Raw genomic sequence first — 6704 nt, 5'->3', positions numbered from 1 at the left:
AAACAAAATCATATCGTTATAAACTGTTACATGCCCTCGATGCCACTGTGCAGCAGTATTGAACAGAGGAGCGCATGCGATTCATGTTTTTGAGCCCAGACAAGGCTGATGCTGATTGCAGCAGTTGATGCAGCCAGTCTCAGTGTGATAGGGGATGTATAGGCTTTCTGTCTGGAATTGTTACCAAGCAGCAAGAGGCTTTTGTAGGTATCAAATGGTCGAATCATCTAAAGTAGCCAACTGCACATGCACGCACACACACGTGGATAGATGGGGTTATCTAATGCTGTATGCTTGTGCTGAGTGAGAGTGGGGGTAACAAAACACCCAGCTTGGTACTCTGCTTCGCTTACTTAATTATTCACTCTGCCTGCTGGGGCCTGCAGACCAACCAACCCCCACTTCTCCCCCCGCATGCACCCCCCCCCCCCCTTTCCACGCACACAGACACAGTGACTCACAGTTTTTAAAAAAAAAAGCATCTGCAGGTATGTTTAATTTACATTCTTCAAGTTGTTTTGTTGTCGCTGGTGGCCCTGTGTGGGCGCTCTTCTGTTAACTGAGACGTATGGGGGGGGTGCTGATCAGAAATCTGATGTTGCAGAAAAACACAGTGGGCATCATTCATGACACCCTCCAGTCATTCTTAGCCACATTTCCCTCTTTATACCTTGCTAGTGCCTATTATCTTGCCTCCAAGGGCAATCATCAGGAGCTACTGAACACTTTGTGATGGACTAAGTGGGCTTACCATATTGAGTGCAAAGTCCTCCCTCTCTGCACAATATCTGTGTGATGGATTTGTCAATAGTATGAGAACAGGGTGTGCTGTGATCTTACGTCCACTGACATCTTAAGTCTTTACCTGAGATGCACCTGAAAGAAGATGTTGGACTTCTCCTGTGTGCATTAGTCTGTTAAGGGTGTCTTTTTGGAAACTGTTGACTTAGCTTGTACGAGCGTAAATGAAAGATGGCCTTCTGTCACTGTATGTTCATCTTCTTCACAGCCTATTCTGAGAGCTCTCCCTATGGATCTGCCCAAGAAGCAATTAGTATTTCTTTGTAAATGATTTAACAGGATTGAAAGACTTTTCCACTACCAACAGCTAAACTGACCTTGACATAATAAAAAGTAGGTAATTAAGATGAATTATTTCATTGAAAATAGTTAAGCTGGAGACCTTTGCACATCAGAAATGAGGTTCATTTTATCCCTTTAATGGCCGACACCACAGATGGAGCACGTGGAAGACAGTGATGTCATACTCTCCCTCCATGTTGACTTTCTGGACAGTGCAGTGTTAAGTTATCAGCTGAGGACAGAAAGCTTGCTAGCACTATGTTGGTGCACTGCACAGACACACATACCAGCTAATTAGCGTTAAGTGATAAATTACTAATGTTTCACTTACCAGTAATGGAAACCACACTTCTTGGAAAGGCTGTTTTTGCAGTTAACTGCAAGATAGCCATCTTATTTATTCATATGAAAGTATGAAAACCTAAAGCTTCAAAAGGCACCAAACATGAATGCGAGATCTAATTCAATGATTTCAATAAGAGAGGTGGGATAGACTCCTGGGAAAGGATTTTGCAAAGGGCAAACTCAAATATTTTTGAGTCTACCTGTCATTTAAGGCTATTTTCAAATTTTTACATACCCAGTTTTATCTCTAATTGGCACAACCACGTCCATGGACACTGTAAAGAAACTGGGGCTGTTAGGGCTGCAACAATAACTTTAACTCACTTCTCTCCAATATTAATCTTCTGCACATACTGTATATATTTTATTCTGTACGTATAATATTTGGTTATTGTGTTTGCTTTCATTATCCTATTTTACAACAGAAAAGTGTGCACTCTTCATCAAGTGATACTGATAAAATTAGATGTTGCAGACAGGACAACTACCAACAATTATTGCTATAGAAACAGCATTCATATTTTGGCCCATTTCGGCCCAAGCCTATCCAGGCATGCTGTTACCTCTGTGACCCCCCCACCTCTCTTTCATTGAGTGACAATTACCACTGTTGTCTCACAGTAAAACAGTCCGAATCCACGGTTCGATTCCACCATCACTCAAGAGTACTGTGGGAGGAAGTTGCTGCCTTTGCAGCTTTGCTAGCAAAGGTTTGGAGGTCCTTTCTCTGTTTAGTTATGTAATGGCAATTCAACCTGTAGACCCACAAAACGGTCTATATTCATCTTTAAAAAACACAGCACACATCTCTCATAAACAGCAGTACCAAAACATTTACAATGAAGACTCATCTACTTGCACACATGTACATATGTAAGTTTTTAAAAAATAGCAGTTGCCTTCAAAACAAAAGCAAAATTATGTTTTCCTACAAAATGTGATTTTGCATAAAAAGCAGATGGTCATTATCTGATTGGAAGTGTTTGGTGGATGAAATGGGACCATACAATGCCCAGCTGAAGCTACACTTGTGATGGCAAATCTCTACTGCAGCTTCAAACTAGCAAGCAAGCTAACAGAGAATAGCACAGCAATCCATGGATCTCTTTGCCATGAGACAACTTTATAACCATTTATATTTTTCTTTTGCAAAGAAGATAATTTGAAGTGTCAGTTTGATGTTTGGGTCCACATACCAGAAAAGATAAATGGGTAGCTGCTGCTAAAAAGAGACGTGGCTACAGCAGATAATGTTTTTTCAACCAAATCTTAAAAGCACTGAGCTTCAGTGTATTTGTACATTTTTATGTGCAGGCAGAAGATTAGTCTGCGTTGTAGAGACAAAACTGAATGACTGGGTTCGATAGCTACTGAGTTGTTATGTTAAGACTTGTAGGACTTATGGAACTATATGCAATTACTTTGGTTTTACATAAGCATGTATTTAATTTTACTAAATGTTCCATATTGTCAGTATTTATACTGGTTTTTGGGCTCTTGCTATTATCTTCATTTTATAGTGTGGTCCTCAGTGAAACTAACTTTAAAAGTTGGTCCTTAACCAGCTGCAGCGACGTGGTCATTCATAGAAGGCTTTAAGGTTTTCTTCACCCTGAGTTTGAATGAGCTAAATCATAAAATCATACAGATTTAGGAAAATTATTCCCAGACGCAAGAACCACAAAACTGATGCAACACAACAGCTACTAACAGTTAATGCAATCCTCTTGCTAAAGGCCCATAGCTACCAAGAAAGCTGTCAGTGATTGATTCATCTCCTCTTAAAACAAAATGTATTTGGCTCACTTTAGCATACATCCAATAAGTCAATACTTTTCTCAAGCTCTCTTTTATACTCTTTTTTTGATTAATCTTCTTTGTCATTTTTTATTCCAGAGAGAGGTAGACAAGCTGGATTAGTCTGGTGTTTCGTGCATTTAAAGGTGAAAGTCAATACATCCAAGGACTTTGTCTGCTAGATTAAAAAATAAAAAAGATCAATGTAACTAGCATAATGAGAATTTGAGTGTTAAAAAAAGGAGAGAATTAAAGAAGATAATATCCTGCAGGTTACCCTCACGTCCAGCAGAGGGTAGTAGTATATCATAACTAACTACTGTAGTTGGCTTGTGCTTCTCTTTTCCTCTCTGCCTGTCAGTCTTTTTGTTTTGCTGCTCCTCTGCTTTGTCCAACAGCTGAGCAACCTGTTGACAGAAGTTTTCAGCTTTGGGTTTCTGATCTTGCAATAGCTGCTGCGTGCATCTGTAATTTATTTATTGATTTTTGCCGGTTGACATTGAAACACTGGTTCAGTTTATATATATAGACAGCTTCTAGTTCTTTTGAATGTCCCCCTTTGAAAATATCTGGACCTAAACTCTGCATGACAGATCTGGCCACCAGTAGGTTAGAAGAAGCCTTTAGCATCAGAAGCCTTCGCATGCTGTGTGTGCTCAATTTCAAATGAAAGTTTAATGATCCATGCAGAGAAACAGGAGCGGGGTTGGTCGGTTGGTTTTCAGCAACGTTTAGGTGGGTGGTTTGTGTCAGAGTTAGATCTACATTAACACCAAGGATTTCTAATCATTCACTCATCAGTGGTTTTATAATACAAATCCCAAAATGCCATATTTGTGTATGCAGACCTTATATATGTACATGTGTTTTTATATAGGTTCCATTTGTGCACATGCCTTTGTGTATGTGTGTGTCACAGGCTTTGGGATAGATGGAGCCCTGTCACCGTGTCACCATGGAGATAAGAGAAGCCTGACAGCACAGGAGAGAGCATGACAGCTTTTATATCAATCACACTGACTTATAACTGCGTGCGTGTATGTGTTACGAGTGTCTGTACGTTAAGGGGTAAGGAAGGGGTATTAAGCCGGAATCAGAAATAAATCAATGTCATGTGGTTTATATGTCAGCAGCTGTTGTCAGTTTGGCCTCACCTCTCGCTGTAATCTCTAAACTCCAGTGGCTACATGTAAACTCTCTCTCTCACACACACACACTGCTCTGACACACAAACAAACAGATGCCAGTGTGTGTCACCCATCTCTAAGTGCCTGGACGACGCCCAAAAGGAGAGGGTTGGCCAAATGCTGTCCTGGCACCGAAAAAATCTACATCTTTCAGCTTGTCGCAGATCTAATCTCTCTCTGTCTAATTTATTCACTGATCCTCTCTAGCTCCTTCTACCCTCAATTTCTATTCCTCCTCTCAAACTTCTCTTCATCTTTTTTCCCCTCGTTGCTTCTACAATATCATCTCACCATATTTTCCAGCATCTCTTTCTTTCTTTCTCTCTCTCTTTGCGTTTACACATCTCCAAACATCGTCCAAACCCGGAGCCTCAGTGAGTCTGTAAGCTGATGCAGCGTATCTGTGAGGAATTGGGAATTCAATTGGAGAAAATCAGGCTTTTGAGTTTTCAGCCAGATATTTAATTATGGGAGTAAATTACAGCTGTGTCACTGCGGGGACACAGCGCAGAGGTAATGTGACTAAGAAAACAATAAATAAGCACAAAATAAACATAAAGTCAATACCATGCTTGATTAGATATATAACACCTACTGCTGCTCTTGCTAAACCTCCCATGCTTGCTTACTTTCACCCCGCCGCAAACACACACCACATTCTCTGTAGCTGTTTGTGTGCGTTAATACCTGGAAACATTTCACTAATATTATCTGAATCCTTTGCCCTGCTGTGGATCTCTGGCAGTAGATTAGAGAGAGGCCAGTAGTGAGATGGAAAGATAGGGACTTGGAAAATAGTAAGATAGAAATCTAACCTTCACTGTGATTAGGTACTGACCTCACAGGCCTGCTGTCTGTACTGATAAAGGAAGACAAACACACACACATAAGCACCCACCTGCACACACGCTAACCCATCCCTTATTTTGAAATCGGCGAATCATTTGATCCTTATCGGCGTTCATTCACTTCATTTCTCTTGTCGCTTTTCCGTCTGTTCTACCGAAACCTAAGGGAGGAGATAATCGTGCTATGATCTGTTTTCCAAATGTGCTCTTCACACAGTTAGCCTTTTTTTATTTGCTCAGCTGAGAATGTTTTCTTTAAGATAAAAAAAAAAAGTTCAAACAGGGTAAACTTGCACGACTCGAGTAATCTCAGACATTTCTTTAGCTGGTTTTCTAAAAAGACATTGCTGCTGCCTGTTAGCCGATTACAGATTTTAAAAAGCACTTGGTTCACAAGGTGTAGCTTACAGTAGACAGCAGTGGATCCATATCGTCACAAGGTCATGACTGATAACATTCGTGCGCTGAGAAGACTGATACTGACACGAAATTTAATGGTTCTTCCGCCTGCCGTTTTCAAGAAGGCCTCATCTGATGTCATGTAACTCTGTTAGCACATCTATCAGATATCACATATCCGTGCTCTCAAACATAACTCGTTTTAAAGTCTGCGTTAAAGCCGGGGATAACGAGGTTATGTTCCCTCATATTCTGTTCCCCCTATGCGTCGACGCATACACGCGCATGTGCAGGCAGACGCTTGCACACCTCCATTGAGTCAGTCACTGAGTTCTCCATCACTGCCAGCGGTAGCCCAGTGCTCTTTGGTTGGTTGCAGGTTGATGGATGAGTCTCCCTTGAGCAGCTCTGTTAAAGCGCCTCTCTATCAGGCTGCAGCCGCATGGGCCCTCACATTTGATTAGATCCCAATGGAAGCCAGTTGCTCCTTGTCATCATTCATACAGCACGGGCCCGGGATGCAACTGCGACAGCCACCGGAGCACAGCGCTTGACACACTGAGGAAGCCATTTCGGTGCAAAAGAGAGGATATTATGTGACTCATGTACAACTCTGTCTCACATGGGTGGCACTGCACTTGGCTGGAGAGGAGAGATAGGGAGAGGGATACTTGAAAGAGCAGAGTGTTATTTACCTTCTTCATAGGTTACATTCAGAGCTGAAAGCCTCATCCAAGATTCTATCAATCAAATTGGCAACCTATTCATTTAAATTACACCTGAATGAGAATGAGGACCATTACGGCTCTTCAGAAACTCGAAAGCTTGACGTTGCTTCGAGTCTGTCTTTCTCCCTCTTTCACCCGCTCTGTTTCCCTACCCCTCCCTTATCATCTTTCCTCTTTTCTCTTTCATCTCCCTCTGTTGGTATTTACATGTCAATGACTTTTGCGTAAGTGCCTTTCTCGTTTCTTTTTCTCTCTCTTTTTTTTGTCTGCTATTTACATGTCAGTGGCTTTCCCTACTTGATGGTTGAAATGAAAGT

Source organism: Mchenga conophoros, linkage group LG6 (genome assembly GCF_057382185.1).
Source record: "Mchenga conophoros isolate Kocher_MC1m ecotype Shallow Benthic linkage group LG6, M_conophoros_male_GT1.1, whole genome shotgun sequence".
In the NCBI taxonomy this organism is placed as follows: Eukaryota; Metazoa; Chordata; class Actinopteri; order Cichliformes; family Cichlidae; genus Mchenga; species Mchenga conophoros.
This window is presented reverse-complemented; position numbering follows the sequence as displayed.